The following is a 9,925-nucleotide window of genomic DNA, read 5'->3' on the forward strand; positions in this document are numbered from 1 at the left end:
CCTTTCTTCCACACCTCGCATCTCCTGTTAGAGGTTTCTACTAGTATATCAGAATTGTTTGGAGTGTTGATGTAAGTAGCTAAGTTTGTTTTAGCCTTGTATGAGATTAAGGTCTGGCCGAACAAAAACACCGAACGTAATTACACAACAACGTCAACAAACAAGTCTATCTAGTATACCACCCACTACACCTCTAGCTACTATTTCACACACATCACCTAACACAATGCCCCCGAAGAAGAGACTCTTCTCTCTCGACTTCTACAAAGCCTTGGCGATAGCCCCAAATCTTGCATCGTTCTAGCAGACCCGGTGGGGATTTTCGAATCCCCCAAATATTTTAATTTGTTACCCGTTTTTCATGGATTAGACCATGAAAACCTAGCTTATCAACACACGTAGGATTGAACAAGTCCTAACAACATTCCACCATCCTACGGGTTGGTGCGGAACAAATTAAACTCGGGTATTCCCTTTCACCTTAGCCGATAAAGGCGTCTTGGTTAACTCCGCCCAAACGCCTAATTCGTGGACTCGTGGGCTAAACTTGTTCATTTGTTTATGGAACATTTTACCCACCCCTAAAGACGGATGAGATGCTTTCCAAGATTCATTTTTTTGACAAAATCCTCATGAATCATTTTCAGAGGCTTGGAATCGTTTCACCGATCTCCTTATAGAGTGTCCACATCATAATTTAGCGAAAGACACGTTAGTTCGTGCCTTTTTCAAAGGACTTCTACACCACCATAAAGAAGTCCTAGACATAATGAATGGGGTTAGTTTCTTAAGAAAAGGAGCCTCGGAGGCTTATAAATTTTTAGAGGATCAAACTAAGCGAAATAACAACTGGGGGGGTAGTGATAATATCCACCGCTCCGCTAGTTCTTCTAATATAGTTAAGGCCGCCGGTATGTTTGAAATTAAACACGATTCCGAGCTTAAAACTCTAATCAAATCACTCACTAAAAAGGTAGAGGCCATTTCTGTTCAACAAAAGCCAATCCCCATCATGAATGTAAATTCAAAACCATGTAGTTTCATTGAGCCCCACGAGCATCCCGACTCCCATCGTCCTATAGCCTATGAACATGCTTGTTCCATTAATAGTGAACCTACGCCCTTGGAGACAAAATCCCAACCGGTTGGAGAAATAACCAACACGCCACACCTCGTGGTACAATAATCAATATGTTAGGCCAACACAAAGTTTTAACCAAGCTCCACCACAACAAGGACAGGGTCAGGGTAATTTTAATAATTATAACAACCAAGCGCAACCTCGACAAGGTCAAGCACAAAGTCAAGGTAGTTATAATAATTATAATGCTAATAGAGGTATCGTTCCGGTAAATAATAACTATCAAAATCCACCCATAAATAATTCACGTGAAATAGTTAGAGTCACACCACCCGTGACTACTACTCCCACACAACCGGATCGTCTTGACACCTTCATACAAGTGAGCCAAAAACTTTTCCAAACCATGGCTCAATCTAACCAACAGCTTCTACAATCCGTTAATAATTTAACCCAACAGTTAGCTCAAGATAAAGCCCAAACCAAAGGTGTGTTACCAGGTCACGCAATACCTAATCTAAAAAACAAAAACACAGCCTTTGAGGTAACCGATAATACTAGTAATGAATAAGAAAATGTAGGTGAGCTAAAGGCCATCACCACTCTCCATTCTGGCAGAGTGGTTGATAACAAAGTAACTATGCCTATAGTTACCCCACCAGTTGCCCTTACACCTGCTATTTTACTAGATACTGAAATAGAAACTGAAGAGCCTACCACTGTAGAGGTACTAGTTATAACACAACCTAAGAAACAGAAATCCACGGTTAAACATCCAGGTGATACCATTGCTAAATACAAACAGAAACCACCATTTCCACAAAAATTAGCCGTGTTAACTAGGGATACAAATTATGATGAGATTAGGGATGTTTTCAAGAATCTAACAATAAACCTTCCCTTCCTCGAAGCTATAGAAAAGCTACCACACCATGCTAAGTTTCTTAAGGAATTGTGTACTACTAGGCGTAAGACCAATATACCAAAAGACGCCTTTTTAACAAAACAATTCCCAACTCTATCTGAACATAATGGAATTGTTAAGTACAAGGACCCGGGTCGTCTAACCGTTAAATGCACCTTAGGAGATTCTTATACGACGACCGCGTTATTAGACTTGGGGGCTAGTGTTAACTTACTCCCGTTTTATTTGTATAGACAAATAGGTCTAGACGAGATGCAAACCACTAAAATGACGTTGCAATTAGCTGATCGGTCTATTAAGTATCCTAAGGGTGTGGTCGAAAATGTTCTGATAAAAGTTCAGGATTTTTACTATCCGGCTCATTTTGTCATCCTCGACACAGAAGTCGTTAATGACTCTGTCCCGATCATCTTAGGGCGTCCTTTCCTGGCAACTGCCAATGCGCTCATTAATTGCCGTGATGGTTCAATGTCCATGTCTTTTGGCCATCTTGTTGTTGAAGTCAATGTTTTTAAAACAAAGACACAGTTACCTGATTCGTCTATGGATGGAGAGGTAAACATGATCGAGAGCTTTGCTCGAGATTATTTCAACAACACGTTCCCTGATAATCATATGCCCAAATTTCTTTCCTTTGGAAGTTCAGACTCCAACATTTCCATCCCTACACTAGTCAATACACATAGTACGGATGAGGATGACATAGATGAGTTTCTCAAATATGTAGAGGACTATCATAGTAACGAGGATATGACTAATCTAGATGAGCAATTCGATGAGTTTCTTAGACCAGGTGATGATTCACCCTATCAAGAACTACTTTGCACAACACCCACCTCGACTCCCCTCCTTCCACCCTTTCAAAGGAATCTCGAGTTTGCACTCGATCCTTTTGTTTCTTCTGTGCTTCATAATTTTTTAAATTCACCTAGTAAACAAATACTTCAGAAGACAAAAGCGTTTGACACCTTCATTTTCAGACTGGAGACAGTCCCTACCTACACTATGAATGAGTTTTGTGTTAAACCCACATCCTCATTTTTTCCATGTTTTCCTTCTACAACTTACCCATACCCACCATATTCTCCACAACCATTCACTCTTCCACACTTATTCACTAGAACACCCACTCATTCAAAAATGAAAAAGAAGGTGCATGCTAGGTTACATAATAAGGTTATTCGATTTCGCTTTCATTTTACTAGGTTGCGTCATAGGAAATCTTGGTGCTTGATTGTGTTTGGATATGTTTTCTGTGATATTTATTTATGGAATGATCCACAACTATTTCGGTTGTTGATATATGATAAACTGCATGTTCATACATATGTTTAGATAAATCTCGAGTATCTGACTATAAACGACTCAACTTTTGTGTTTGGTGCATTTCCCTTCATTTCCATATATTGGTGAGTGCACCATTAAGGTAACCGGGCCCTCCCTTTGAAGTGTGTGGCTGTAAGTACCGGATCCTAAGTCCACGTTTAAACATAATTCACGTTTTCCACTCTTGCATGTTTTCTCGGATTTTTGAGTCATGTTTCTCTAGGGGTGAATTATGTCTTTCTTGTTTATTGTTTTTTTTTTAAAATATATAATATATATATATAAATAATAAATATATATAATATATTAAAGAATAAACATAGTAATATAGGAAGTCTCGAAATTTAAAAGACCAACTACTAAAAACAAATTTTCTAAGCTCCGTTGTAAAAAATTTGTTTGGGGGTGGGGTGTTCGTGTTTCCGTCCAAGAATGTTTATGTCCCATTACAGTTTCTTAGGCCGTGTAATTGTATTACGATTCGGGTTGACATAATCCATGAATTTAGAGTTCAATTGTTCGCATAATGTACGTCATGCACGCACTTTGAGGCGTTTTCCACTATCTTATATGTCATCCACGGTCGGAATAGAGTGTTTTATAGATCATTGGATTGGAAATTCTCACCTGATCATTTCCATATCTCATTCGCAAAAATCGGACCGGTAACGAAGCGGCAATTTTGATTTGAAGTTTCGCGAAAAATCGAAAAAAATCACAAATTTCGATTTGGGCTTCCAACCCGACCACAGGCAGCGACTCGCGGCTTTTTACCTTAGCCCAACAATTAGCGATCATCATCTTCCTCAAACCGCCATTAACGCCCAAAGCTTCAAACAAAACCTAAAAAAAAAAAAAAAAAAAAAAAGAAAACCTAATTAACCTACGCCCCCAGTTCAAATCGATTTCAAATCTAATCTAAAAGCTTTCCACCACCACCTCCACCAAATTAAATAAGCAAAACCAACCGAAAATTCCAAATTTTAGTGCTGCCGCACCACCACTCTACCACCACCACTGTTTGCTTCAGTCGGCCGATTCAAATCCCACCACCACATTCCATTTAAACCCCCACTACATTCCAAACACCAATGGCTCAACAACGCCGAATTTTACCAGAGCAAGCTTTTACTGGCGACCACTTCGCGCCATTTTATGGTGACAAAATGATCAGTAGAGACTGGAATAGCTTGTGGTACTCGACTGAAGCCTATTACCACGAGGACTTAGTCCGACGGTTCTACAATACGATGGAGTTGGAAGGGACTAGGATTTTTGTTGTGGTGGCGAAGAGGAGGAAGGAAGTGACTACTGGGTTGTTGGCTGAGATTCTAGGCATTCCGCCTAGAATCCATCTGGATGTCACGTTGTAGGAGTCCCAACATAATGGGGTAGAGCCATTGATGAACGAGACAGTTACTGAAGGGAACTACAATGCGAGGTCGCATTGTGTTCGTTTAGGGCTTCTTTAGGACCAACCCGGTGGCTGCATTTCGATTGGATTGGTCGGGCGATCCCGGGAAGGAGAAAGTCGGACGACATCGGCCCTGAACTACCTCCACATCTTATGGATACTCCAGGAGCATAAGTACGAGTTCTGCATCTTAGAGTTTTTACTTAGCATGATTAGGGGAGTAGGGAAGTCTGTTGCACCTCTCCCTGTGTTGATAACCAAGATCATCTTGAAGAAGTTGAGCGAGCTCGAGGCGTCGATAGGACTTACATCAGCCTACACCGTAACCCTCGCATCTATAAGGAGTGTGTCCAACGAGTTTGGAGGTTGGCTGAGGATAGAGACTAAGAGGAGGACGATGGTTATGAGATTGCCGAGGAGGATGGGGGAAACGAGAATGCCTCGGAGGATGAGGAGGATGTGACTTGTTTTGATGCGGATGCCTTGGAGAGGTGTTAGTCAGACGCAGAACGCATGGCTGTGATTCATCGTGGCATGCGTTCGCTCAACACTATCTGCGAAGACCTACGGACTCGACAGGCAACGATGCATCATAACTTTGAGATCCGTACACAGAGAGAGGATGAGAGGTGGGAACAGATTAGGGTCGAGCTAGAAGCTCAGCGCCAGTTCAGGGCCGAGATGCTTACACGATTCCCACCTCACGGGGATTCTCCTTCTGAGGACACACCATCGAGGGACGGCGTTAGCGCCCGAAGGGCCGGATGGTCTTGGCCCATCGAGGAGCCCGGGGAGCCATCTCGGATCGTGTACCCTCCGCTACCAGTACCGGAGTGGTTAGGGATAGCATCGTTTGATGTTTTTATGTTTATTTGTAGTTTCATTATTGTTATTTATTTTAATGTAAGTTTTATTTCCGTAATTTGAATTTTGTAGTGAAATGTACTTCGAATGAAAATTTTAATATAATGCGGTTATTTTTATTATGCGTGGTTGTCTCATATTGATCCCACCTTCCCAAATTGTTTGGGGGTGGTTTTATCTATTCCAGCATGATTTTTATATAACCCTCGTGTTAGAATTTATTGCGGAGTCAAGGTGAAAAGATGGCCGTTTAGGCATATCTAGGATTAAGTATAAGGGTAGGATGAAATCTCGATTAAATAGGTAGATTCTATCATAAATTCAACCTAAAAGATACTAGGTTTGAATTAGAATCAAGAAAATGAGTTGTTTCCGTTTTCGGGTTTGGAAATTTTAGGATTTCCGGAAACTGCCGTAATTAGTTTTGGCAACTTCCCGATCCGTTTTAGCAACTTAAAACCTATATAAACTTCATACATTCTACACTCACAACTCACACTACACCTAAACTCCATCACTCACCTTTCACTCCCACGATTCCCACGTTTCGGCTCATTTTCCGAGTTTCAGCAACTCCGAGCGCACTCGCGCCCTACAGGAGCGCACTCGCGCTCTGCATATTTTTTTCTGAATTTTTGTCGAGTTTTTTTTTGAAGAGCGACCAGCGCCAAACAATGGAAATTCCAACTATTGAGTTAACACTCGCGCTCTATCGAGGCGCTCGCTACTGACTTCCGTGGACCCTGAAAATTTCCAGTTTTATGCGGGAAGTTTTCTGGATCATTCGCAGCTATTCCAGGCGTAAGTTTGAGATGACATCTCCAACATTGATACCGGAACAGTCTTTCGAAGATTTGTTCCAAAGCACTACTTATGGTGCTTGGTTTCGCGAGGCGATCACATACGTTGGCTGGGAGCCGCTTATGGTAAGACCTGATACACTTTATTCTCCAACACTAGCATCTTATTTTTATGATAACTGTATTTTCTTTGAAAGACCAGATGGAGGCTCCATCAACATTGATAATGAACCAATGGAAATTACTAGGTTCTTGCTAGCATTTGTTCTTGGACTTGCTATGCCCGCTGAAATACAAGACCCATGGTGCTATTGGGTAGATAATATGTATGTCTACACTTACAAGTTTTTGCATGAGTCGTATGGCGCAGGCATTTTCGATATAGAGGACCAAGGGGAATATAACGCCGCTTTGGTAGCCCGGTGTCATGAATATAGGAACTGTTATGTTTTGGATCATGCTAAATATTTTAGGGGAATGGCGTTTTTCTTCTGTGAATGATGCCACTTGCAGCGTTTTCCTTGCTTTAGCCACGGGACGTATGTGTCATGACCTTCCCCGAACCTTGATGTCTAGTTTAGCTCGATCCCATAGCATAAGGCATAAGTACCTTCTTATGCCTGTTCTAATTTCCCGTATTATGCTATGTTTCATTCCTATTTTTTGTACACGTTTCACGGATTGGATTACGGTCGACACTGTACGACCCACCAATAGTATTATTCGATCTTTCCGTGCAATGACTTGGCAAGGGTGGATGATACAACCTCATCAGGTTGCACCCTACACCCCGTCAGACCAAGTGGCTCTTAATAGGTTAGCAATAATAGATGATAAATGGGCGGAAGCATGGCAAATTGTCATGGCATGGCAGACGCCGAAGGAACCTCACTTCTTTATGGAAGAAGAGAATGAGGAAGATAATGAGTAATCGCGGGGAGATAAGGTAAGTTTTCATTCTAGTTAGTGTCTGCTTATGTCCCAAGCAATTTCATTCTTGTTAACCCCATAATGGGTAGAACTCGTATAGAGTTGTGTCGGTTTTTTATTTCCTATATTAGTACGTTCTAACTTTGTTTTGCAGATGTTCCAGAATTTCACTCGTTTCCATGGTATTTTTCTACCCTCTTTATTTAAATGCTTTGAGGACAAACCATGCCTTTTGTTTGGGGGGGGGGGCATAGAAACACGTGTAATTAAGGCATCTGTAAGGATATAGATAGATATAATATGCATTTGTTTTCTAGTTAAAATTTTAAAAAATTCAAAAATATAAATAAATAAGTTATGCTATACACTTAGGAATATTGGTATTGTTTTCTTTCTCCATGCTCTTAACAATCTAGAAGTCTCACGTAGCTTTTGCATCAGAATAATTGTTAGAAACTTAGGTTAATATATAGGTAATAATCTTTGCATCTATCTATAAATATATTACATGAGTATCCATGATTGTTAGCAGTAAGTTTCTGAACTCTAGGCTAGAGTACTTATTCTACAAATCCTGTGAGAATATAGCCTAAATCCTTAAATGAGCGAAACATTTGAGAAATGACACAAGGGAGAAGTAAAATCCGGATAGAGATATCACACGTCCACTTGCTTGATCACGATGCCATATCCTAAGCGAGAATTTAGGCCCTCTTTGGATCGATATAGCCAAAAATTCAAACCTATGAATTATTTTCCGCTAGTAAGCCCCTCACGAGCCTTTCTTTTAGCCTTTCATAAACCACAATTCCTTTACCTGTTACAAAAACAAAACAAAATAAAAAATTCAACTTACCCAATCTAGAATAAGTCTGAGAATAGAATGAGTGAAGAAAGAAGAAGAGAAAAACCTGTGTAAACAAAAGTTAGTTAATTGCTTCAGAAAATAAAGAAAAGAAGTTTCCATCCAAAGAAAAGAAAAATAAAAATAGAAATAAAATAGAAACTCCAAAAAAAAAAAAATAGAATAAAAGGAGTCAAAAGCCAAAGAAAAGAAAAAGAAAATATGGCTAAGGATGGAAACAAAGTATAGAAGCAAAAGAAAATAACAAGGTTTTCTCTAAGTTACATAATATGAAAACTCTATTATCTCAGACTTGTCCTTTTTGAATATCCATTTCTTTCCTTCTTAAACCATCTCCTAATCCCCGTAACACCTAATAAAGACCTCTAGCTCAATTAGGAATAGGTTAGTGTGATAGTAAGTGGCAGATGTGTTTGATCGACTCCGACTTCCTTGTCGTCATTGAGATTGTAAGGTAAAGTGTGCCCACTGCACACTGGAGTAGCGGAACTTGAGTGGAAAAATCAGAGTGTTGTATCTTGACTATTATTGTGAGAACCTACTTAAGGACGCTATTTCGAGTTTCAGAAACGAACCTGCTAGGCATTTCATAGTATTACTCATTGTATATATGTTTATTGTAGATGATTGATTATTATGCATATATTAGCTTAGGTTTCGACTTGATTACTCTATATGCATTGCTAGTGAGAGGAATAGTTAATTTAGAGCATGAATAAGGAAACAATAGTTTTATTTCTTAGTCGTTGTAGTATAGATGAAGTTTGTGAGTACCTTCACTGGAAAACTCTCACGAGGCTATAACTCGTCCACTAGGGAATTCCTAGTGGTTTAAGGCCTTGTTGCATATGGTCAATGCAATCGCACTCAGCGAAACGAGAGTAGATAAAACTCCATTTTTGGTCACTTATTCTAATTTCTCATCTTTGCTTGAGGACAAGCAAAATGCTGTTTGGGGGTGGTTTGATAAGAGCCCAAAACTGTAGTTTTAACCCTGTAACATCATACTTTTAGACCAATTATGTGAGTAATAATTAAGAGTTAACACTGATTACGTGTTTTTATGTATTTCAGGTTTCAAAGTCCATTATGTGCAGAAATATGCCACTTTAGCGAGATAAAGGAGCAAAGGTTGGTTACTAAGTAGTTCCGTGATTAAAGGCCAAGATTCAAGAAGACAAAGCCTTCCTAAAGCCCGCTCAAAAGCTGAAAAGTCGACAAGGGCAGAAATAGCACACAAGTCAGCAGAACTTCCGAAGGCCGTATCTTTGGACTCAGACCTCAGAATGGGGCCTACCTTATGTCAAAACGACCGTCTCGGAAAGAGCTTTCCAATGGTCCAAGCTTTGACCCAATCAGAAATGCATAAGTAGACAAAAAGTCTGTTGAATCCAACTGCAGCTGAAGAGGCCTTTTTGGACTGAAAGAATTGGGTTTTGGGCCTGATTCTCTGGCCCAAAACATGGCTCCAAGCCCATGCACGATTTTTGGATCTGAAAGTATAAAAACCAAAGCTTAGCTCTTTGTTAATGTAGCTAGTTAGACATAAAATAATATAGATAATTCTAAATCTAGTTTTCAGTAGATTAATTAAGTTTTAGTTCCATTTTCAATTCTTGTTTTAGATTAAGTCTTTGAATCATTGTTCTTGATTGATTAGATAAATAAAATAGTTATTTTGTCAATTTCTATTCTTGTCATTTACATTGTGTTAGATTTG

The 9,925-nt window shown here is 39.7% G+C and overlaps 1 pseudogene; it reads right to left on the reverse strand.

Annotated features, from left to right (window-relative positions):
• Positions 1 to 606: 606 nt before the first annotated feature.
• On the reverse strand, positions 607 to 699 carry LOC147480033 (small nucleolar RNA R71; annotated as a pseudogene).
• Positions 700 to 9,925: the final 9,226 nt, after the last annotated feature.

Source organism: Coptis chinensis, chromosome 8 (genome assembly GCF_015680905.1).
Source record: "Coptis chinensis isolate HL-2020 chromosome 8, ASM1568090v1, whole genome shotgun sequence".
Classification (NCBI taxonomy): Eukaryota; Viridiplantae; Streptophyta; class Magnoliopsida; order Ranunculales; family Ranunculaceae; genus Coptis; species Coptis chinensis.